General features: G+C 38.3%; 1 protein-coding gene across 5 annotated transcripts in view; it reads left to right on the forward strand.

Moving 5' to 3' along the window:
* The window catches only part of ELF1 (E74 like ETS transcription factor 1), a 116,150-nt gene that overhangs the window by 29,581 nt on the left and 60,821 nt on the right, over positions 1 to 25,748 (forward strand). Inside the window, exon 1 of one of the 5 annotated variants that reach the window (XM_067563189.1) lies at positions 4,388 to 4,443. The exons of the other annotated variants lie outside the window; for them this stretch is intronic. The gene's annotated coding sequence lies outside the window, so the exon portion shown is untranslated. Of the gene's footprint in view, positions 1 to 4,387; positions 4,444 to 25,748 lie in introns of those variants that run through there. 5 annotated transcript variants of the gene reach the window in all.

The raw sequence follows: 25,748 nt of genomic DNA on the forward strand, positions 1-25,748 counted from the left end.
GTCAGCCTATGCCCTAAAACCAGTGTCTCAAGCCTGAGTTGTCATTTCCCTACAGTCACTTATGGATGCTCCCTCAGAGTCTCAACCTAGGCTGTAGGCCCTCTGGCTTTAGTTTAACTCTTTGGGGACAATGTGGCAGGAAAGAAAGGAATACTGGCTTAACAAAGGACGGCTAACCACAATCACTTTACTCTTAAAAACCTTGGGAGTTACAGAGCCTTGCAAAATAAAAGTCCTGAGACTCATGCTTCCCTAGTCTGATTTCATCCCTTCTGTGAGTCCCAGGTTTGTAAGCATTTCAGCCTGAGTACAGTCCCTCCTGCACATCCTCCTTCCATTTGGCAATGGATCCTTAGAGCAGCATTCACTCTGACTCTCTCTCTCTTTGCCCTGTGCTTCCTCTGACCCCTTCAATGCTTCAGGCTCCTCCCCTGAGTCATTCTTCCCTCCTACCCCCTGTGCAGAAAGTCCATTGTTCAAGGGGGATGGGCCAGTTCTTCAGAGACAATCAGTCAATGGCTCTAGATTGATGGCTTCTCAGAGATTGTCCTTCAGTGAGATCTCATGCACTTGGCCTTGGCAGGTTATTATATGCAATATAATACAATACAATAAGCTGCCTTGTGCAATTTTAGACAAATGTTCAGCACGTAATAATCATTATACCTTGCTCTTATATAGTGCTTTTCACTAGTACATCTAATCATGCTTTACAAAGTTCGTCATTATCATTATCCCCATTTTACAGATGGAGAAACTGAGGCACAGAGCGGTGAAGTGACTTACCCAAGGTCAGCCAGTGGGCCAGTGGCAGAGCTGGAACTGGAACCCAAGTCTCTTGAGTGCCTGTCCAGTACTCAAGCAGTAGGGTACGCTGCCTTTCTCATACAAAATGGAGTTCACCGTTTGATACAGATGTATCCCAATCTGTCACATTCTCATATGAATAACTGCAAACGATAATTATTGAATTGAGCCCAATTATAATTAGTAATTAGGAAGAAAGCTGATGCAGCAGTAATGGTGAATATGCATCTGTTTAACCTCACAATATGGATACATTTTATATATTCTTTTTAAAAAACATGGCCACCACAATTAAATTAGAGGCAGTGAGAAAATTCTGCATAGTTAATGATCATTTCTAACCATAGGTGAATTACCATAAGAGTTTGTCCAGTAATATATATATTTTGCAGTTACTGTAATAAATAAAATATTAAATTCCCTGTTGGGTTTGCATATGGTTTAAAATTGATTCTCCTCCCTGAGGTCTTGGAGCAAAACTGCTCTTTGCAAAGGAAAATGATCCACCTCATAGAAAAAGACCTAAAATGCCATCTTGGTTCTCTACATTTCAGAAATACTGAAATCTAATTTATAAGGCTATATTTCTAAAAGAAACAGACTCAGGTGCATCAGAGTTAAATTTATCAGGGTATTCATACCCTGTACAGGAATCTGCAGTGAAGGAACTAAATACATTTTCTGTTTATCTGGGCACATGGAGGATAGTATTAAAATTATATGGCTGGAGGGAGAGAGAATACAATATGCCTCCCACAGGAGCTGAATAATATGCTCTGACTAAACGGACATCATAATGCTATCTCTAGTGAGGCCTTTTTCAGCTAAGAAATAAAAATGTATAGTGTGGTATGGAACTATAGGGAAATGACACTGGTGACCTTTACTTGGAGAGTGGTAAACCAACTACTGTTGATCAGCTTGTTGTTTCACATCCTTTCCTAATGTAGGTTGGAAAATACCTTGATAAAATATTGCAAATAAAATCATCTGGATAATTGCTCTAGTTTTAGTAAATTGAGAGCCAACTTTTGCCCTGTCTTGCATGCACCCCTTGTGATCACACTGAAATCATAGGGAATGCAAGTCAAAACAAAACTTTCTTCTTAATTACTAAATATAACTATAATTTGTAATCAGGTGGAGATAGTAACTTCCATAAAAATAATCTATTTCTTTTAGTGAGCTGCTTGTTCAACTGTTGTTTAATTGCTGGTAGATGTTGCTTAATTACTGCTAGCCATAATTGTATTTGGACTGTTTCCACTCAGCTGAATGAAGTTTAAGCTTCTCATCCTTGTAGCATTGTGCAGAGCATTAAAGACATCTGCCTACTTTTCTGCTCTGGTCTTCTGTTGTGCCCTACGCTGGCTCTTTTGCTCCACCAATGATAGCATTCTGGTCTTTGTGCCTTTCCTGAACCCTTTTCTATGCCTCCAATATCCAGTGCACTGGACTCCATCCCTCTTGAATTAATTCTTTATCCTCAAAAGGTACAAATTCTAGTCCACTTTCACTATCTAGTCCACTATTAACTCTATACTAACATCTTCTCAATTTAAAAAACAACCCCTCCCCCCACTTTTGTTCATTGCGATCGAAATTTTGTCCCTCCTTTGTCTCTGTATGTTTATGTAATCATAGCCCCTGTTGCAAAGTGTTCTACAGTGTTCGTATCTGTGTATTGTACAGCTCTAAGAATACTCACGCTGTTCAACAAAGAGTAGATAGTAACATTTAGCTCAGTCACACAGACAGCTCATTGAAAAATTGAGATTTCAAGTGCCCTATTTTTGCCTTTGATATGCAATTGACTTCAGTAGAATTTACACATGTATATGATAGGGCAGATTTTGATCCTAGGAATTTAAATATTTCTCCCATTGTCTATGTCAGGTGATAAAAGTTTGAAAAGAAAACAGCATGAGTTCCTCAGAAGTTATTTCACTTAGAAAAATAGGATAGAACTGTCACAGTTCAGGCAACTGCACCTATATTTTCACCTTCCTTCCCCACCCATGGTCCACCAACTGCACCCATTCTTAGGCTTCTGGCTCCCCAGCATCCCGGTTCTTGGGCAGAGAGACACGTCTCCTTCCTGACTGGGATATTTCCTGGTTGCACAGTTCCCTGCCTATACTGTGAGTTCCCCAGCAAGTTAGACTGCCTAAGCAGGCCTGCCTCATCCTCCCGTCAGATACTATAAAAGCGTAATTGCCTACTGTTAGAAGTTACCACACAGCCTTTTATAAGCAAGCACATTTATTCTTAAGGTGAAAGCATTACAGAGGAAACATTAAAAATAATAAAAGAACCTACATGCCTGCTTATAAGTTTACCATAGATCACCCCCAATTCCAGCAAGGGTTCTGGTAGGATTCAGTCCTTCAAACTCCACCAAGAGGTTTTTCTGTTCCTAATAGCTATTAACTCAGACCAAGAACACCCATTTATCTGTGAGTCACCTACAATGCAAGTCTTTGATCTTGGGACCCTGGGAACAGGTAATCAGCAGACAGGTTGAAGCTTCAAAAGGCTGAGTTCTTGCATAACCAGAGGAGGTATATTTGCATAACCTCCCCCTGGGGAACCCATCTCACTTTGTTTGTCCCATAAATTCGTTCTTGTCTGGCACAGTGTTTCAGTAGTCTTTGAAGCTCATAACACTTCCTAGGGTGACATACAATAATGCATAGATTTTGTATTTTTAATAAAATGGACTCCAAAGCTTCTTAAACTTAATTCATTAAGATTTTTCAAGGATATTGCAGTAAATTGCCATATCTGTCACCAGATCATAGTAACATGTAATTGTATATTGTATTTATCCCCAAGTACTATTTTCTACAGAGTAACATGTAGGTAATGCACTTACTGTGAAGGCAGCAACAATACAGAGCCTTTTTGAATTTTATATTAATGCTTCATTGTTTTAAAAAATATTTTATAAAGTTACATTAAAATATTTTACATTTATAAAGGCTAATTAATTTATTATTACATCTTTGCACATACAAAGATTAGGTTTCATTCAGTCAACAAATAGAGAGCTCAGAAAGACATATCTGGTATCACTGTGTAAATTGTTCCAACCTTTCTTTGTCCATTGTTTTGCAAACATAACAAGCTTTAATGCACCTGTTTGATTTTTTTACGATTTCAGTCAACAGCACCAGTGACTTTGCTCTTAGATAAAATGCATGAAACACTACATGTTTGTTCCCCTAACATTCGACACATTAAGTGCTCTCTTACAAAGTGAATGCCTTTCAGTTGCTTTCTAAAATGTGGTTTTAAACAACCAGTAGTACATGTTGCACTGACTCTGCATTTCAGTTTGTTACAAAGATTATTTGGCCTTTGCTCTTGCTAGCTAAGGTGGGGCTGGGTGATTCAGGTTGTTCTCTTTTCCCCTCTTACCTGCAGATTTGCATGTTTGACCTAGCAGAGTAATTGGGCCCACAGCAACATGGGCGTGCCTCCCCGAGAAACACTTAGTTTCATGTATGACTCATAAGCTGAAGCACAGACACCACTTCCCCAATCTACAGTAGCCATTTTAACTGCATAAAACTGCTGGATTTCTTTTTACTTTCTGGCTCTTGGGACTATGCAAACACCTTAAAACAAATTAAGGTAACTTTTCTTCTTGCTGTGGTACAGTATCTAAATTGGAGTGATAATTCTAATAGCAGAGTAGGTGTACCTGTTGAAAAACATGGCTGTATGTTCTTTACCTCTGTTATGTATGAACTCAGTCACATGCGCTTGATTGCACTGAACTACCAGGGGAAAACAAAGAATGCCAGTTCTTGTAGGTTTTTGGCCTTGAGTGTGAAGGATCATTTAAAATATAAAAATCTTTTGTATGCCAGAAATTCCTCAGATGTGTCATGAGAGTAAGACTGAAAAAAAGAAAACTTCCTGTTATAGTTTAGTAAATACAGTCAATTCTGTTGCTCTTTAAGTGAAAATGATTGTTTAGGATGAAGTAGTTTTTTACTGTGTGTTTCTCAAAATGTTAAGTGGACTATATTGCTTTTACATTCCTGAAAACAATACACCTGAAATAAGCCTTAAAGATTGACAATGTTATTGCATTTCAGATGTATGCTTATTCTTAAAATGTGTTAATATTTAATGTTTCAGATGCACTGCTGGTTTGACTGTTTTAAACATGGCTCAGTTGACTGTAGGACATATTAATCTTTTTCAAAACTGGGTACATGTTTAAATTGATCTGTTTATCATGTAGCAGAGAATTTCTGAAGGTGATTCAGGCAAAGTATTAGTTAATAATAGCACTACAGACTCTGATTGCATTTGCTCTTGATATACTTACTAAGGTTTGATTCTGAGCTGCTGTAAACATGGTGGATTTGTAATTCAAAGAATTGATGGCCTGCGAGTCTGTTTCTACTGAAATATCCTGTAAAATCCTATTGTCACACTGTATAATTTAAAACGGAACAGGAGTTTAACTTCTTTCATGGAATAAAAAATGGACATATAGTCATCCTTCTCTGTATCTCTGGTCCTCAAAGCTTAGGATTTTGTATGTGGCATTGAGGAAGGCATACTATAAAAGGGACTAGGTTTAGTGCCATTTGTACAAGAAAGCTTGTGGGGAAATATGCAGTGTTTAAAGGCTCTTTTTAAATGTTCAGTGGGGAAAAATTCACTGGGTACTAAAATAAGAACAACTCACAACTACCCGTGCGTGCATACACTTTGAAAGTGTGCTAAGTATGTTTCTGGTCATGTACTTATTTGAACACAATTAACTTTGGCTTTAGTTGGAATCCTGTCTGAACGAGAACAGTAAACTTCAACCTGTATTTTAATTTTTCAGTTAAAAACAAAAGTCATTTCAAATACAGTTGAATTTCTTCTAAATTGAAAATCTAATGATAGAGGAATAAAACTATTTGTAATATTGTACATAGGGGATACTTTTCAGTGTCATTACTGTTCACCTATCTCACAGGGATGTTGTAGAGTCTTGCTTAATATAGTAATCATCTACAGTGGAGAGGGGAGAAATTATTAGGCTAATAAGTGCATGCTTTATGTGCAACAGCCTTTTGCTTTCAGCCATCTGCAGTGTTTTCCAGTAGCCTCTTTGTGCATCCTGGCATGTCTTATTATTATTCTCTCTTAATTTTAGGTTTCATTTAAAAAAAACCCATGCTTTAAATCTCAGGTGTTTCAAGAGGGTATGTTATGTATCCTTTCCCTGTGAAAAATTATATTTAGGTAGAAGAATAAGATAAGTAATAGGGAACAGGTTGAAAACACCAGTTTGAATGTGTTATGGAAGATTTTTGTTTATCTGTTAAAAAAATTATTTAAGATTCATTAGACTATTTGAATTTTTTTCTCTCCTCCTATTTCCCCATGAGCATTGATGCCCTTTTAGCAATAGTTTTGGGCTGTGGTAGCCACCTTAAACTCACTGTCTGGTATTAAACTTTGAACTAACAGAGGAGACTCCTGGTTTCTCTCTATTCCTTCCCCTCCCTTGCTTCTCTTGCAAGGTAGCTGGAGGTCTTTAAAGAATTCATCTTACAAGGTTAAATTAGGAGTCTCAAAACAGCTCCCTAATTGCTCTGCTGGTTATAGTTTCCTGGATGCTTCTGTAGTGCTGTTGTGGGGCTGGAGGGTAAGCAGCTGTTGCTGTAGCTCTCTTTCATGCAGCTCTTCAAGAAGTCTCCAGTTTGTACTGTAGGCAAAGCTGTTGTGTCCAGGCTGTTAGATACCATGGTGAAGGTGTGGTACCAGAACCTGAAGAGAACAGAAACAGATGCTATAACTAAACTAGAATGAGTTGAGAAACTGGTTTCGGGCTCCCAGTTGCTCCTTTTAAAGATTAACTTTAAAGACCTCCCACTGAGAAGGAGCGAAGTAGCTGGACTGGAAGAGAAAAGATGGTGGTTATAGGCTCTGACTGATTTTCCCAGCTGAAGTGTGGGTGTGGTATGATATATGTCTCCAAAAGAGTAAAGATGATTTTTCTATACATCCGTTAGACCATATCAGTGCAGTGCTCTGTGTAGAATTTTTTTGTATTGACAGGGTCCCAGTTCTGATTGGTGGGAGTTTGATGCATGTCAGTGGCAGCATCCTATAGTCCAGTAGTTCCCAACCTTTTTGGCTTGAGGGCCTCAAATATAATTTTTACAACCCTGAAGGGCCACCAGTCTATCAACTCATAAAAAATGTATTGATGTATACACCCTTAAGGACATATTTGAAGTAAACATTTTGATGCTACTGTGCTCATTTTTACATTCACTATTTTACACCTACAAATTACTCACAGTATTGTCACACAATCACAGACAAAGCACTGTGTAGATGTATGACTGTTACTACACACTGAAGCATGTGGCCTGGCAGCTAAGTCACGGTGGGTGGCCTGCTAAATGCAGGCCAAACCAGAAGGCACTGATTTTTAGAGTCCTGCCCGTCTCCTCAAGCAAGGTGGGTCCTGGCTGGTCCGCCAGCAGCCCCCCGCCCATTGCAGCCAGATGGAAGTAGTTCAGCTCGTAGGCTGCCTCCTTGTTGATCTCCCTTCCCCTTGGCTGCAGCAGGGAAACTGCATGCGTCCTGTTGCCCCGTGCGCTCCACTTGGGCACCTAGGCAGTGGCTTCCTTCTGCAGTGAGGGGGATGGGAGATCAGTGCTTCCCTCCCTTTGGCTCCAGCAGGGACCCCACCACCTTGGGGCACCCAAGCAGAGCACTTTGCCATGCTCTCTGCTGGAGTCAGGGGAGGGGAGTGCTGATTTCCCGTCCCCTTGGGTGCAGCAAGGAGCCTGCACCGGTCTTGTAGCCTCACGGCAACACGCTCTGCTTGGGTCCTTAGGCAGCAGCTCCTTTCTGCAGCCAGCAGGAGGGGAGCAGCGGGCCACTTTGAAAGATGCTGCAGGCCACATTTGGCCCCTGGGCCATGGGTTGGGAACCACTGCTATAGTCCAACCAACCAGTCAGAACACATGGCTTTGGACAGTGTGTCTGCAGCCATACTCTGCAAACGTTTTGCACTTCTAGAGCTCCTTTCATGTGAGGTTTTCCAAAAATTATTTTCTTCTCTGTTGAAAATTAGTTTTGGTGAGTCCCTACATCTGTCATTGATACAAGAAAGACAAAGGAAGAAATGTGTAAGTGATCTAGCTGCTCAGGTACTGTAATTGTCTCTGATGTCTGTGGAAACTGCTAGTTCAGTAGTGCATTACTCTTCTTGGGCTTCATGATGAAAAATGTACTTGGCTTTGCACCTGTCTGGGTTAGTTGAATTTGAATGTGCAGAGATACAGTAGAGACAAATCAGGTGAACTGATCCAAATGCCTTTGAAAGTGTTTGTATCAAAAATGTGGGATTTCCCTTTATACCAGAGGGAGGACTTTGATCTCCAAAATCGCTTTCACTTTTTGATAGTTAAGTAAAGGTTGCTAGGCTTTCATTTGGCAACTTTCACTGCTGATTTTATCACTTTTTCTCTTGAGTTGTGTTGGATATGAGAAGAGTAAAAACTTTTTCTTTCTGAGGGGTGACTTAATAAGAGAGGGGAGGTGGAAAGTGGAGTTGATGTTACCAGTCTTGTTTGTGACCCACTCTGTGAGCAATGAGACTTTGCTAAAAGTAAGCGACTCATTACATTTATCCTTTTGATACCATTGATATGCCTTATTGCTAATTTGCTTTGTTAAATCTGACCGTGTCTGAGAAGGAGCATTTAAATATTTGTTCTTCAGAGGCTATATGCACTGAAATTTGAAGACTTTTACTTATCAGTAGTCCACAGCTGTAGTGTGAAATCCTCTAGATACTCTCACTCTCTTGACATAAAGGGACTACTCTGTTTAGAGGCAAAAATAATTTATTCCTCAATATTGTTCTGTCTGAGGGCCTGTCCTCAAGCAAAGCTACCAACTGTGCTCAATCTTTGTGCTGATGGGATCCCATTAGATAAGGACTAAAGTTTATGCATTCTTATCATGGTGTGTTAGGCTTTAACTACCCAATAGCCAACTTCAGTGATGATAGGAATTGTGTAGCTAACCCTGAGTGCATTTAATTGAGTATTTTCCCTTAAAGAGATCAACCATCTCATGCCATATAGGACTTCATACTGGATTAGAACTCTAATCTGAAAACTGCATTCATTTTGCTTGTCTCAAAATGTGCCTTTAAAGTCCTCAGGTTTTTATGTAAAACTTTTCCTTACATTGGAAAAATATAATTGTTATCTTCACTTGCTCGGAATAGAAATGTGAAACCTATAGGTTGACAACTCGGAGGGAATGCTTTCAGATGGCTTGAATAGTATTTACTCGTTTCTCCTTATTTTGAAACTTATGTCTAAATTACTTGTAAAGACCTTGTTTAACCATTGGTCAGTTTGGCATCTGATCTTACCTAATGGGGTAATTTTTTTTGCATCCTTCATCCGTTATCTTTTTGGTACCTGTTTAGCAGCTGCACTAACCATTGTCATAACTTAGTTTGAGGACTCCTTTTCTGTTTGTCTAATTTATATAAAGATGAGTAGTGGGATGACTCCCAAGTTGTGTGGGTTTCAGTGAGGCCTTTAGGATGGGGAAAAAGGAGTGAGAGCGTGAGTGATTCAAACTGCTTTTGAACGTTGCAAGGAAATTGGTAAGGATGTCACATGTATTTTGTGGTTTATGCATATTATTTCATCACTAAAACTTTTCTCTCTAACTCTCCCCAATGTTCTTAATTGGCTGTTTGACAGGTAAATATTAATAAAACTGAAAGAGATTAAAGGAAATATATTTTTCATTCTCTCTTTTTAAAAATTTGTTAACTGTAATTTGAAAACACTTTGTCTATGCTGTTCCAATGTCTCTCCCCTGCTTACTTATTTTTTGTTTGTGTGTGTCTTTCTTCACACTGCAACAGGGGAAAGAAATGTTTAAAACATTAATAAAATGGGATTCTGAAAGCACAATTACTATGTGGGCTAACCGGGGATGGTGTATATCAGAAATTACTGATAACAGAAAATTTAAAATGACATGAAGTTTTCCCTACTTGTGGATATTATATGCGGGAGAATTGATGGTCTGGAGCTAGCATCGATAATCTTTCAAGGATGTGCTAGCATGATTTATTGTAATCTGGGTGCAACAGGCCATCTCTCCAATACAAAGTGGCTCCTCTTAAGAAGTAATCTTATAAATAGTGCCTTTGAAGTCAGTAGGAGTTGCACATATTTATTTGAGGGCAAAATATGGCCTAAAGCTTTCAGTGGAGCCTGTTCTCTTGTCCAGTCCCATGCTACCTGGATTTTTGCTGTTCATGAAAAGATTTTCTACATTGCTCCTGTAAACTCCATACCTATAACTATAATTGTTCAAACTTAAAGTATAGGCTGTAAGTTAAATATGTTTAATTATTGAGAGACAGACGGTGGGTAAAGTCATCTTTTATTGGACCAGCTTTTGTTGGTGAAAAAAACAAGCTTTCGAGCTACATGGAGCTCTTCTCCAAGTAGCTCAAAAGCTTGTCTCTGTCACCAGCAGAAGTTGGTCCAATAAAAGACAGTACCTCACCCACTTTATCTCTCTAATATCCTAGGACCAACACAGCTACAATACTGCAAACAGTGTTGTATTGTCCATTTAGGGATGTAGTGTGGCCAACAATTTTTATGTTGATGTGATTTTAGAATAGGAATTAGCTAGAAAGAGAAAAATAGTTATTTTTGCCAAAATTTGCAAGCTAGCATATGAAAAGTGTGGTCAATTTATACAAATTGTGAAAATTCATGCTATGGACTCTTTGAGACCTCCTGGCAGCACACAAATGAATTCTGAGAACCTACGCAGGATCTTGTACGATGCACAATTTGGGGTGCAGCATTTTCCAGCTCATGTTATTGATGGAATGAATGCTATTCTTTTTGAAAAATAATGTACATTTAAAGAAAGGATAAAATAAGGAACTATAGATAGGAAACTTCTGTGTTGTGTGTGTGGGTTTTTGTTTTGTTTTTTTGGTGCCTGTTTGGACATACAAATGAAAATGAAACTTTCTTGTATTAAGAGAGGCAACTCCATGGCAGTATTTATTTGAACATAAGAGAATGCTGATGGAGTTCTCACTATTACTAAACTTTGTCTATCCATAAAGTATATTTATTCTGGTCACTAGCCAAGGCCAACATTGAAATAAGTACGTTTTTAAAAAGCCAGATACCGAGAAGTGAAATTTTAGTTTATCTAACATAGCCATAATTTAGGAAGTAGCTACTTAATAACACATGTAAAATGAAAAGCCCTTCATAGCATATTCTAGCTAGCAAGAAAAATCCTTATTGTCATAATTTTTCCTAAATATTTACTTTTAGAAGATGTGTGTATGCTGCTGTAATTGTCTTCCTCTAAAATCAAGCGTTATATTATATTATATTTATTAAATACAAGTCATTTGGACCTTTAATATGTTGCTCCGATTAGCTTGTATTTAATATAATTATAGAGTAATGTGTTGGAATTAATTCCTCTTACGCTGGCCAATGTTGAAGTTTTTAGCCAAATGACAACATAAGGGTTCAAACTTGTAAAATGCTTAGCTAAAATACTAGGGGAATCTGAGGTTTGAAGGAGAGATTTAGTAATATATGGTTGTGTGATGACAGAGGCTATGTCTTCACTGACGGCAGCAAATTCGCAGTCAGTGAAGACCCGCTCAGTCGATTCAGAAATCGATGTATTAAGACCACCTCCTCAAGAGGTGTAGTGCTGCATCAACAGGAACATGGTTCCCGTCGGCGCAGTGCATTGAAGACGGAGGGCACAACAGAAGCATAGAAGTCGACGGTAGTTACGCAAGTTTTTTGTGTAGTTTGCGTAACTCTGGTTGACTGCTGCTGAATCTCCGAGGTAAGTGTGGACAAGCTCAGAGATTATTAGTTTAACAGTGTATTGCATATATGAATGCTGCTGACGGCTGCTTGTATCTCAGTACTCTCTAGTCATCCATCACGTGGCCTATATCCAGCACTGAAACTACTGCAGTGGTTCCATAGACATTGTACTAGATTTCAATAAAATATTAATGGAAGTATTCATGAATCAGGAATTATGCAAACTCTGTTTTTGTTGTTGCAAACAAGTATCTATAGAAAATTTGGGACTCAGAAAAAGAGAACTGATTTTAATCCTATATGCATTATACTGAGACATTTGTCTGCTTGCTTACAATGTATTCTTCTAGGGTCTAACATAGCCTAGAGTATATATCAAACTCAGTTTTATAATATCTATCCAAAACAAATTTGGTATTTTTATTTATGGACAGGAGAGGTAATAACACTACAGCTGGGTTCTATCCAGGCTGCTTCTCGCATCTTTATACCCGAATCCTGATGTTAAATTTTCATGTTGTCTCAGCCTCAGGCCTTCCACGTGGTCTGGTCTAAAAGCAGGCCTTGTCTACACTGCAAATGTTTTGCTTGCATAACTTCACCAGCAAGCCCTTCCAGTATAGGTGCAACTTACACTGGTGTAAAAGTGCTTTTTGTTGGTATAGCTTGCACCAGTTCCCCAAGAAAAATAAACTATACTAGCAAAAGTGTGTCTACATTAGGGCTTATACTGGCAAAGCTATGTCAGTAAAGTGAGTGTGTTTGTTTGTTCATTTTTTTTAGTTGGGGGTTTAATATGTGTTTAACTAAATGTGTTATTTTAAATTGATTTAATTAAACTGGCACAGCTTTATAGAGGGCCACTTTTATATCTGTTTAGATCAGCGGTTCTTAACCTTTTTTTGAATTACACCTCCAACTTTTTTCCCCCTAACTTGGAGCCTTCTAGCCCTTTGTGCAAAATGAGACTTTTCAGTGTAATCTACATGGAGCTGTGGCGATTAATACTCTGATTCCAATAAGGACTTTGGTCCCGCTGTCTAACTGTGCATAGCCTAGGAAACCTTTGACAAGCACACACTTTAATAGCCACAAAGTTTTCACAACAATGTTTCTCAATTTCAGCACTGAAGAGTGCTAGTGGATGCTGTGACTGTGGGCACCAGGTCACCACACCACTCACTCCAGTTTGGCCCGTCCACCCCACCGTCATGATGCTGGGGTTGCCAGGCCAAATTTGAGAGAAAGGTGTTGCAACCCTACCAGTGAGAGGAAAGCTTGAACCATGTTCCTAAGAAAGTTTGACATGCCCGCCAGTTGAGAACAGCTGGTCTAAACCAATATGAGTGGATATAGAGGGGTTTGCATCAGTTTAACCCAATTGGTTTTATAAACAAATTTCAGTTAAAAAATTCTGTGGGAGGAGTCTCTTGTGATGTGATTACAGGAGCTATCCTTAATGAAGAACACCTCTCTTCTGGCCTCCCATCCCCCCCCTCCAATCATTTGATGTAAAACATCATAATAGAAAACTTGGGACGATAATGGGGGGTTATGGGTGAAGCAGGTGCAAACAAAGTCCTAAAAGTGCAGAAATAAAAAATAATTTATTTTTTGAGGAGTTGGGGAAGGAGACAAAAGGACAAGAAATGGGTTGCTATCACTTTTTAAAAATGTTTACTTTTTGCTGCAATAAAAGCATACTACCTATTCCCATCTGCTAAGGCAGGGTATTCAAATGAACTGATGAACTTTGCACTCAGTCTGAAGAGACACAAGAGAGAAGCAGACATTAGGGGAGCCTTAAGCCTCTTAAAATTTCTTGTGGTTGAAAAGAAAGGTAAAGAAGCTCTAAAGAGTGTTTTCCTGTTACTAAGATGAAAAATGTAAGAACTAAAAAGAATTTAAAAAGTTGATTGCTGGCGATTGCCAGCACGAGTTCTATGATAAAATATTAACTCATTGCACTGTGCTGTCTCTTAGTGCAAACAGAATAGTTAGTTATTGTGATCTGCTTGTTAAGTCAACAGTGTAAAAAATACCGACCTGGTTATCTAGAAAATGTTTTGTTCAGGATATTTGTTAAAGGGACTGTTGGGTTAAAACTCATAATCCTTACCTATTTAAAACTGGTTAAAATAAACAAAGTCCATTAATGAGGTTTATTTCTTGCCCTACATGGAGTTTGAACAATGGTCACAGAGTAAGTCAGTTTCACTTTTGCTTCTGGTCTTGCATGGAATTTCATACACTAGTACAGTGCTGCAAAATTTAGGTTTCCCTGCTGATGATCTAAGGTGCATTTTTCCTAAAATGTACAGATAAAAATTCAGGTAGTTGGTAAGTTTGGATCCACAAAAATAAGTTGACTCATAGCTTGTTTTGTGAAAAAAAGCTGCTGTGTGGAGACCACTGAATCCTGCTTGTATTCATTTTCAAGGCTCCTCATGGCCAATCCCCACCCAACCTATCATCTCTCATTTGCTATCAAGCTGTTGATGCTTGCCTCCGATTGGCCAGTCATTCCAGTCTCCATTGCCCGCTTATTCAATTTTCAGATAAACACCTTCATGCTTTTTCCTGTGCTGCCCCTCATGCTTGGGAGAAGCTGCCTGTAAATATCCACAAAACTACCTTGTTGTCCACCTTCAAAACACTTCTTGGCTGTGATGCCTACAAAAAAATTGATAATGGCTAGAGTGCTGGTGTCTCATTGTTTCCTTGTACTCCCCTGTCTATCTGTATCCTCTGTTGTCTCGTACTTCGATTGTAAGCGTCCTGGGGCAGGGACAGTCTTTTTGTTTGGTTTGTACAGCATCCAGCACAATGGGCTCCTATCTATGTCTTAGTCTCTTTGGCATTTTACATTAATATAAATAACAGTTTTAACCGAGTCAGTTGAGTGATACAAACTGGCTACCAAAAATGTAATTATGGTTCACTGTAGTGAAACAGTAATTTAGTTTTAGGGATAAATCTTCAGTTTTATACGAATTAAAAGATCAGAGGTAGGTGTTTTTATTTTAAATCAGTAACAGTCTCAGTTGAAAATTATGGCATTCCATGGCATTACATTTTGGTAAAATATTCAGCTTTAGAAACATGCCAAATTGTTGATGTGTCAGAAAATCTCATTTATTCACAGCTTGCTTTCTTTATCGGTTTAAAAATTTAGCTTTTTCTAGGCATACATTAATTTGATTGCCTAAATTTGTAGTATACAAGTATACTAGCAATTATTATGCTTGTAAACATTTCTTTTTGCATCATGTGGCAGATAGGAAAACTTACTAATACATTGTGAAAGTATATAGTTGTTATGATCTGAAAGCTTTTGCTGCAATAACGTTCACTCTGTAAGTGGAACAGATACGAACTTTCAGGGTTAAAAAGAACATCTGAGTCCCATGTAAACCAGTTCTGGGTCAATGTCAACATCTCTGCCATCTCAGTTTTCCTAGGAAAACATCAAATCCTGCCAGTGTATGTTGCAAGAGGTCTGACCAGTGTGACTTACAAAGTAACAGGCAAATATATTAAATGTTGTTGCCTATATGATATCGTTGTAGGAATCTGAGATGGAAAAGACTTTTTCAGTCATCTTCTACCGCTCTCTGCCAATTCGGCAAAATTTAGTAAACTTCAGATCATGCTGCAAGGTTTTAATTGTTCAGAAAGACTTGTAAATAAACATGGTTTTGTATTTTTTTCATTTGTTTGGATGTTATGGGTGAGTTGACTGAGTGTTTGTGAAGGATGGGCGCTGAGCCATGTTTCTCTAATACTGTGCAGTGCCTAACTACTTTTGTCATAGGTGCTGTAAAATATACTGTAGAAATGGGCCTATGCTTAAGTTCCTCCACTGGTTCCCAGTCAACTTCTGATGCCATTTTAAGGCCTTGCTCCTAATTTTCAAAGCCCTGGCTACATCAAAGTGATTTTTTGATCTATGAAACACCATGGCAGCTGTGCTTCTCTGGGCCAATGCAAATCATAAAGCCCAGGACTAAGCCTTTGAGAAGTGTGGACAAAGCATTATGTGTCAAGGGGATCTGGCTAGGGAACAGTCTTTAGAAGAGATCAGAAAAATCCAGAGTCTGCTGTCTTTAGGAAATATTGCAAAAACTTTCTCCTTGAAGGAAGCCTTTCCACCCTAGAATTTAAGGCCAGAACCATTGTGATCATCTAGTCTGACCCTCCTGCACATGGCAGACTACAGAACCTCACCCACCTCCTCCTGTAATAGACCATTTACTCTTGTTTAAACCAACAAGTGACCTGTGCTAAATGCTGCTGAGGGATTGACACTCACAATTTGAACAACCCTTTTATTCCCAAACACCTCTCAATTTCCAACCCCCTTTCCCCACTTCCTCTCCAAAAACCTACTCCAAGCAGAATTTTGATCCATAAAGGGACAAGTGCCAGAGACTTCATGCAGTATGTACACTAGGCACTTTGTTGTAGCTATTGATTTTACATGGAAGGCACTCAGATACTACAGTGAGAGCAGCAATATAAAACTCTAAGACGGATAGATGCCATTTATTGTTTCTAGTGGCTTTGTTCTGTCCAGATTTAAAGCAATTGAGCAATGTAGCTTCCAGTATTTTCCTGGAGACTATTCGTGAACCTTCCAGATATCCAGGCTACATTTTGGTTTGCTCACTCTTATACCATTACATCAAGACAACTGGCCACTGACAAAAGCAGAATAATGGAGAAGATCCTGGTATGGCATTTCTTATTTTACCTCTAGTTACACTTCTTAGGGCCACCTTAAACAATTTCTCTCCACTCCTCCTCTTTCCTTAAAAACAATGTGGTAAACTTTTTAAGGTTGCTGACTAAGAAAATGAAACTCTCTGATAGCTTAGGTTTTGCACTGAGCCTGGAATGAAGCGGAAGACTTTACATCAGGGATTCTCAGGTATAACATACTAGGGCTTTTTGAGCATATAGTTATCAAAAACTGAGGACCCTGGTTACAACTATATCAGAGTTGTGCCTCTTTTTAATGAAATTTTGCTTTGTCTGGCCCCTTATCCTTTGCTTGCCTATTCAATAGTAGTTCTTATGGTGCACCCCCTCCCCCCTTCAAAAAAAACAAACCAAAAAAACTTCATTATTTTGTGGTGGAATCAATCCTAGAAAAAAGTTAAAAAAGCCTTTTGTGTCATCAGTATACTTTTTAATGTTTTGTCCGGACTACTTCTAAAAGTTCTGAACAGTTTGGCTTCCACCACTGGCTGCTGTATATTTATGGTGAACCTCTGTTTATCTCTGTTTATCTGTGGTATCGACTGTTTGATTGCTAGGATGCTCTGTTGTGCAGTAACCGCTTTATAGAAGGCCACATGCTAAAACCTATGTAGTAGTTGATTTGTGTAGTGCTGGGCTACAATAGGAGAGTTCATATGATCACAGTTTTAATATTATGGTTGGTGATTCTCATGAAACCATGTTTCAATAAACTTGGGCTAGTTACATCTCATCAAATTGTCTGGCTTTTTGTGTGGGAATATCTTTTTGCCTTCTTTTTCTGAAAAAATATTTGTCACAGGTTTTAGGAGACATTCATCTTGCTATGTATGCTGCTACTTGTATCTTTGCCTGTCCCACTTAAAGGACAAATGAATTTTTTTTATAACAAGTAAAAAAGAAAGAAGATGTAGCTGTGAAAGCAGGAAACACTTGTCATTCAGACTCCATATCTTTGTTTCTGCTTCCTGTCAGTTAAACCACTAGCAGAGGAACAGATGTACTAAGAGATGACTCTACATTAGTTTCCGTCACGGACAGCCATTGTGTAACAAGCAGCCTCCTGAAGAAAAATGTATTAAATCTATTTGCTTTCTATTTATTATCAGTCTAACCTTATATTTAGACATCTAAGATTAAAGATCAGAATTTGGCCAGTAATTGGAGGGAGAGGAGAATATTTGAACTATTGTGGAATAACTGTAAAGCAGTAACTACAGGAGATATCAGTAAAGCAATAACAGAACTAAGGTATGATATTTATTTGCTTTACTGTATTAACACAGTAATTCTTTTGAATCTAGACAGAAACTTGTGACTGGTTAGCAAGTTAGCTGTTGCTCGAGCATTCTAAAATATATGCAAAGGGCTGTTTCCATTTGGGGATAACTTGACATCTCATGATGGTGTGAATTCTTGTTTGTGGTAAAGAATTGCAAAGTGTTGATGAATCTTGTGATTTTTTTTTCCAGGTCCTGTCATATTTGATGCAGGGTTTTCTTAGAGCCCCGTCTCTTGTGTTTAATTGCTTCTATGAGAAACTCAGCTTTAATATTTTTTTAAAAGCCGGTAGAGCATGGTAGAGGAGAAAAGTTGAAAATCCTAACATAGGCACCTCTTAAAGGCTCAAAAACCAGCAGACATATAAAAAGCACCTAAAACTTGCTTTTTAAAAAATCCCAAAAAACAACAACCTCATGAGCAAATCTCATAATTTTGGGGGCCTGAAGTTTTTTGAACACTTGCAGTGGACTGGAATTGTTAATTTACATATTTTATGATTGCATGGTTTATCAGGTTTGTAACTTGGACTTTGAGTATGATCTCCACTTATGTACGCATTAATAAAACAATTTATTTTCTCTTTAACTAGAGTAGTCTCCTTATGCAAATTTACTTAAGTTATTTGTATGGTAGGTTTTCATGCTGGAAGGCTTATTTCCCACATTTTTTTAAACTTATGTTCATTTTGAGCAGTTTTATTCAAGACTCTGTTTCATCCTATCTGGATATGTGAATTGTGGTTTAAGATGTTACAAAATAGTCTGAAATTTCTTGAGGACTACCTCTCATGGTGTAGAAAAGATAATAATTAGCAGGTTCAAATTGGGGAGATTGTGGATTCTACATATTTAAATCCTCATAGTCATTTGAAACTATCTGGATTAACCTGAATTAGCAAACCTGAAGGAGAGCTCTGGGTAAGATTGAAAGGTTGTCTCTCTCACCAATTGAAGTTGGTCCCATAAAAGACCAAGAAGTTGGTCCCGTAAAAAAAGGTGGTCCCTCACCTACCGTCTCTCTAATATCCTAGGACCAGCACTGCTACAACAACACTGCATACATGGATTATCTGTGTCAATTAGATTTGATACTTCCCCCGCAGCACAGACAGGGTGAATCCCCTAAAGACCTTTTAGCAGTCCAAAATTGGCTAATCAACAATGTAAGATGCTCCTTTTGCTCAGGTGATAAAAAGGTTATCTGTATCATCCAGCTCTTAAAGTATAAACTCTTCTCAGAAAAGGTGATATTGCCTTTGCCTCTACTTGCCCCTACTTCCTCCCCCCCCCCAACATTAATTAATTTCAAATTGTATTGTAGCTCTGATTTTATCAAACCACAGTTTGTTGAAAACTGAGACTTTGAATATACAGATCAAATCTTACGTCCAAAAGGGATGGAAAAGTGTGTGTGTGTGTGTGTGTGTGTGTGTGTGTGTGTATGATAGAGAGAGAGAATTTGATTTTCTTTAAAAATATTCTATTTTTTTTACAGTTTGGACTGTGAAAGATGTTAAGGTTGTAATTCAACTTCCATTTGAAACTCCAGTTTTCACTTACCTTCCCCCTTATGACTGTGTGAGAGCTGAATCTCTTGCTGTTATAGAAGCATGGGTGTGATATAGTGGGACCGCTGACCTAGACACAGTACTCATTTCATCTCTGCTTTCGGTAGTAGATTAAAGGCTCACCCAAGCATAGAGGAGATGGACTAGCTGTAGTCCTTCTGGTGTTTCTCCCTGTCTCCCAATTTCTCAGGGACTGTAGCATTTTTGAGGGAGGTTGTATGGTGCTTGTCGTCAGTGTTCACCACCACCACTCAGGGTATGTCTTCACAAATTGATCTATCCGGATCAATTAAGCGGTCAGTGAAGACACTTCTCCGGTAAGCTTTTCTCATCTCCACAAGTCTCTGAACTAGGAGCTTTGTCAATGAGTTTCACTCAATAGTGGATCTTTCACTCCAGCTATGTCTACGTTTCCCTGCAGATTGAACTACAGGGGTGAATAGCAGAGTGACTGTAGCTCCCCCATGTGGACACTGGAGTGCAAACTAAAGAGTTCTTAGTTGGCATTAATGTAGCCCTGTTTGAAGAGGAGTAAATTAACATGAAGTAGGAACCTTTCACTTTTTGCCCACAGTGCCCACACGGGGAATTTAAAGCTCAGCATTTTGGTGCACACTGCTATGCACACCATGTAGTCCAAACTGTGACGCAGTGACATAAGCTCTGTGATAGAATAAGGCTTCATCAAAACTTGGCCTTCATCCTCAAATTGTCTTCCATTGTTCAAAAAGTTGCACTTTAATTTCACTGCCCTGGAAGGATAGTTATGGCACTTAGTGGAACTCAAGCAGTTCTCTGAATTTACCTCAAAAAGACCAAATCTTTCAGCAAGTCTGTGGATTATACAAAAGCTCTCCATTGCTAGGAGGCTAAAATTTTGTGTCAGGGAAGCTTATAAATCCAAAGGTTTCAGCACTCCTAAATCAATTTCAGACAAGCCTTATCTGTGTCTCACTGGGAAATAAAACCTACGTTTCCTATGAGTAGACTTATAAACTAGCTACTTGGGCTGCAGTTCGTATGTTTTCCCAGGCATCACAAAATGAGACATGCAGACACTGCTTTCACTAGAGTTTTCTGTTTATTCATATAGCTCTCAAGTCTATATATTTTGCTTAGTTAAGTTAACTTTATTGGGCCCTGACTTATTTTTCACTGTGTTTTTTTAAAGCACTTAAAAAAATCAGTTATTAAACAATAAACTAATCTTAACCTTAACTGTGGTTGAACTAATGCTCCCCCACAGTACAGCTCTAGAAACTCTCTCAAGCCTTATCTAGATTAGGATTTAAAGATATGATGTTAGATTAAACCTAGGTAACTCAGCCTATTAACATCTTAAATTGTAATCAAGGCATGTTAAGTATGTGCTAAACTGGTTGGATTGAACTGGCTAACTTGATCTATCATCATATGTTAGTCCAGACAAAGAATAAAATTTTCAAAAGCACTGAAGTCCCATTTACAAAAGTGACTCAGGGACTTGGAGCCTATGGGTAGGTCTACGCTACGCCATCACAGCTATGGCACTACAGTTGCGCCATAATGTTGATGGTTGTCCTAGCTGCATCTACAGTGGGTGTTAGGTCAGCCTAACTGTATTGCACAGGGCATGAAATTTTTCACAGCCCTGAGCGATGTACTAAGGTTGAGCTAACTTGTAGGTATAGATCAGACCTAAGTCCCACTGACTTTCAAAGAGACTTCAGCCTGTTCTAGGCTTTAAAAAATGTAATAGAATAACTGTGTTGGTCAGGGATGTAATTTTAAGCTAAGATAGCTATGCTGGTAAAAGCCAGAGCATAGATTCAGGTATACTAGTATAAGGTGCTTTATATCAGTGTAGTTTATTTTGTCTCACCAAAATGGAATCAGCTATATCTGCATAACTGTAACAAGACTAGAGGGATTTTTGTCTCTTTAAATATGCTGTCATTTAAGAAACTATGCTAGCATAGTTAAAGCAACATACATTTTAAGACAAGGCCTTAGCTGCCTAAGTCACTTTTGAAAATGGGTATGTTTGAAAATTTTACTTAAGGTTTAAATCTGCACTGTAGAGGAAAAAACAACTATAGTGGGAACAGTGACAAAGAAGAGGCATTTGGTTTTAAACAAAATATTCATCTCTTTCTCTTAGGGATGTCTGAGAATGTTTTACTCCAATTAAAGTATCCTACAGTCTGGTCTAGGTCAGGATTTGGATGGGTTTAGTAAACATTAATAGCCTAATGTAGACAAAGCAATGTCCCTTTAACATGTGTTTAATCTTGTCAAATTCAACAAATGATAGCTAACACCTTCCAAATCCTAGTCTAGACATGCCTAAATTCAAATTCCGTTCATCTTAATTAAAAAGCAGGCTGATTTGAAAGAAAAATAGAAGAGGAAGGCAAGTAAACAATATCAAGTGGGTTATAAATTTTGGGTTATAAATATGAAAAAAAGAGGGAAAGAAAAAGGAAAAAGAGGATAGGAAAAGCTAATAGTGTCTGAACACAGGAATGATGAAGAGCAAGGTTCTTTACAGACAATTTTAATGACTCTTCTGTACCTGGTCCTAGATACTATGGTGACAGGAGCATTATAATTGCCTAGAATAGACAGAATTAGTAGGATAGCATAGCTGCAGAGTTCCTTCTCTGCCATCCCTTAGTTTGGTGAAATTTGGCTGTCTTGTTAGAAAGCAGTCTCTGTACTACCAACTGCATCTAAGGAAGTGGGTTCAGCCCACAAAAGCTTATGCCTGCTGAAATTAAATTTGTTAGTCTTTAAAGTGCTACAGAATTCTCGTTGTTTTTTCTTTACTACCTGCAAGTTGTAGCAAGAGCCATTTATTTATTTAAAGTCTCACTGTATGTGTGGTTCTTAGCTTTCTTAACCAAGGCCACACCTTACTTTTTGATTGTCTGTTTTCTAAGTTCAGTTTCAAGTTCAGTTTCCAATAACATTTGAGAAACAATCCCTCAATTCTGAAAAAACCTGTTTGGTGGGTGAATCTGCTTTCTTCCCCCAACACTCGAGGAAGGATTGGTAACCTAATCCACATCTAAATGAGCACGTCTGATCTATTTTCTTACTCCTTACCCTCTGCCTCGAAGAAATACAAGTTATTGATGCAGAATATGCACCACCTTAGTGAAAAAAGATGACTGATTCAGCATATTATCTTCTGTTTTACTTTTTTCTACCCTTTACATTTTCTTGCTTCCAAAATACTATTTTCTCTGAAATTACAAGTGTTTCCCTTTTAGGTAATAAAAGGAGTTCTATATATTTTGTTAAAAACACGCATCATTAAACATCTTTATTGGATTAAAGTTAATGAATGTATTCAGAAATCATTGCTAAATATTTTCCCAAAAGGAGGGCATTCATGAAGTTGGATTCTGAATTCTCCCACTCCCTTATCTACCAGTGTTTCATATCAACCTACATTGTTGCCGGTACCGTTCAGTACGCTGTACCTCTTCCTATGTTACCTTTCATTCTCGTTTCTACAGGCTTTTGTAGATCAAGTATTTCTACTCATGAAAGGTAAAGAGCTTCTCCCATCGTTATTTTGAAGCAGTATAAGTGCCTTGTGTATAATCTTGGTGATTTTCACATTTATGTTGTTTGATCATCTTTTTCAGAGAGACTGTTGGCTGAGTCTTTCATCTCTCTTCCCTTGTCCTGCCCTCATTAAAAGCTCTTGCAGGACTGGTATGGCGCTGGATCTTTCAAACCCTAAAAAATATTTGGATTCCACAACGCTCTCTAGCATAGTCTATTCATCTAGAGAAATCTTTCATAAGAATCTGACCCCAAATATTGAATTCCAGTGGAGACTTGTGATATCTCAAAATAGGTAGGCAAAACAGACACAGAGAAGCATGTACAAGACATGCTGTTTACAAGAGCAGCAAATAGAGATCCTACTATATCTGATTCAAAACAGGGAAGGCAAATCCTTTCCTGCTTATTTTGAGGCGTTTCTACTGGTGAATTCCTGTGGATAAATCAGAGGAGCAGTGTACACACAAGAATATTGAATACTTCAGTCACAACATATATGAAAAATCTTAAGTGAGACTTGGTAGAGCAAATAAGGTTAAATTAATAAAAGCTTCAGATACATCTGTGAAAGAACAGGCATTTTAGCAGATAAGTAATAGATTAGAAGGGGAATATAAGAATGGCCATACTGAGTCAGACCAATGATACATCTAGTCCAGTATCCTGTCTTCTGACAGTAACTGTTGCTACCAAATTATTGGACAGCCCTGTTAATATGTTCAAGGAAAAAAGTCAGCTCTGTCTCATTGTTAACAACAGACTTAATTTAAAGTTAAACACATGCTTAGGTGCTTTGCTGGATCAGGGCCAAAGTGCTCAGCTCATGTCAGGATCAAACTGCTGCTGAGCCAAAGCCACTTAATAAGGACATTGTGATAAGTGTTGAAGCTGTCCCTTTTTAAACTTGTGATATTTCTTAAAGCAAAAATAGGTCAAAAACTTTCTAAAAGAAAAGCAATTCGGTTGGTCTGTGATTCTTGTCTGAAGGGTTGAGTTAGTGAACTCAACTTAAGCCTTAAAGAATCAAATGAATAGAACATTCTCCTGTGGATTTCAGTTGTATTGTTTGAATTGGCCCAGTTGAATGATGATAAATGGCAGGGGTGACCAGGTGGGTTAGGTAGAAGATATTACTTCACACACCTTGTCTCTCTCAGATCCTGGAACCAATGCAGCTACCTCTAGATGGCAGGATCATCTTTATCTCATATTGCCCATTTCACTGAAGTTAATCGATTCACTGCTGCTAGAAGCACACTGTACAAATCTGATTCATAAGAATTTATGTATTTATATATTAGAAACATATCTTTCTCATTCTCTCATTTCCAAGGCATATTATAAACATATAAAATGGGACCTCTAATTACAGGAATGGGTAAAATACCTTGCCTCGGCCAAAAAGCGCAGAGTTGCGGTTGGAGTTCACATGTGTGGCATGTATCACGGGTAGGCCACAGTGTGGCATCTGAGTAAAATTGCCTGGTTTTATATTTTTGGTTTATTGGTTTGTTTTTAACATGTCACTTCTGGTTGAATGCAAGTAATATGCAAGACAGAATCTGGATGAAACAGAATTAATGGAGTCCTCTCCAGAAAGGGAAGGTGGGATAGGAATTATCATAGGCAGGCAAGTAAGAGACCTGCCTAAGGCAGTCCCATGTGTTTGTCAGGCAGAGGAACAGCCATGAAGTAGTTGTGGGCCAGAAATTCCATCTGTAATAACTGTACCAGTCACGTGTTTTAAAAGATTTGGCTACCTCCTGCCCGAACTTGGCACAGTAGACTCAGAGGGAAGATGTGTGGCTTGCATAGTTAGACTCTAGAGCTGCTCATCTTAAATTCCAAATGCTTTATTTTAAGTGAGAGGTATTTTCTGAGATGCTAAAAATAAAAAATAGCAGCGTAAAGGTGTTTGTACAAAATCATTCTTTTCTGCAGTAGAATAAATCTTGTTGCTTCTTGCTGTCTGAATAAATTCACTGTTATGGGCATTTCAGTATCTTTGTATATGACATACAGGGGAAATTCATAACATTAAATTATAGGATTATAAAATTAATTGAAGTTATGTTAACAATTCTCCATGTCACTTTTTGGGGGTATTTGGGCACATTCATTCGGCTGACAGGCAAGAGGAAAAAATGTCACTTGAGGCCAATTTTAAAAAAATGACAAATTTGAGAATATAACCGTTTGCTTTAGTGCTAAAAAGGGTTAACTATGAGGACAACAGGTACAGGCAGATCTAGGTATGTGATATGTATGACTGTTTTGCAAGGTGCTATAAATATTGGCTCCCTGTAATCTGATACCAGGGTAGGACGGGCTAACTAATGAAGGAAAGAAAGTAGATAGCAATGTAAAAGAACTGGAATTTCAGGTCTAGCTGAATAATAGCAGCCTGCTCCAGAGTAAGATTGAGACTATTCATATTGCTCACAGATGACAGCAAATGAGAGGCAAATGAGGAATATTCCATAATCTGCATTATTATCATATCAGTCCCTTACGGTCTCAGCAAAGGTAAGATCATTTACATTTCTGAGGCCTGCAGAGGTCTCTTGGGGAACTCCATGGTAGATGAAAATATGTCAGAGGCCTACAAAATATCAAGATGTGAATAGAAAGGTGAGGTGTGGGGGGAGAGAGAGGGAAGGGTTTTGTTAATGCAGAAAATATACAACTTTTGCTCAAAATAGTTTGTGCCTATTTTTTTTAACTGGTGCACGTAAGTGAAAACAAAAGCTGGAATGCCCAAGACACTGTATTTGTAGTGAATCTGCCTACAGAATATGAATATACATTGCAGAACAAAATGCAAAACTCCTAAGAGTAATTTATTTTGTTCGACAGCACAGTTTTGATAAGGAGTT

This window comes from Emydura macquarii, unplaced genomic scaffold (genome assembly GCF_026122565.2).
Source record: "Emydura macquarii macquarii isolate MOO-44397 ecotype Brisbane River unplaced genomic scaffold, CSIRO-AGI_Emac_v2 contig_2473, whole genome shotgun sequence".
In the NCBI taxonomy this organism is placed as follows: Eukaryota; Metazoa; Chordata; order Testudines; family Chelidae; genus Emydura; species Emydura macquarii.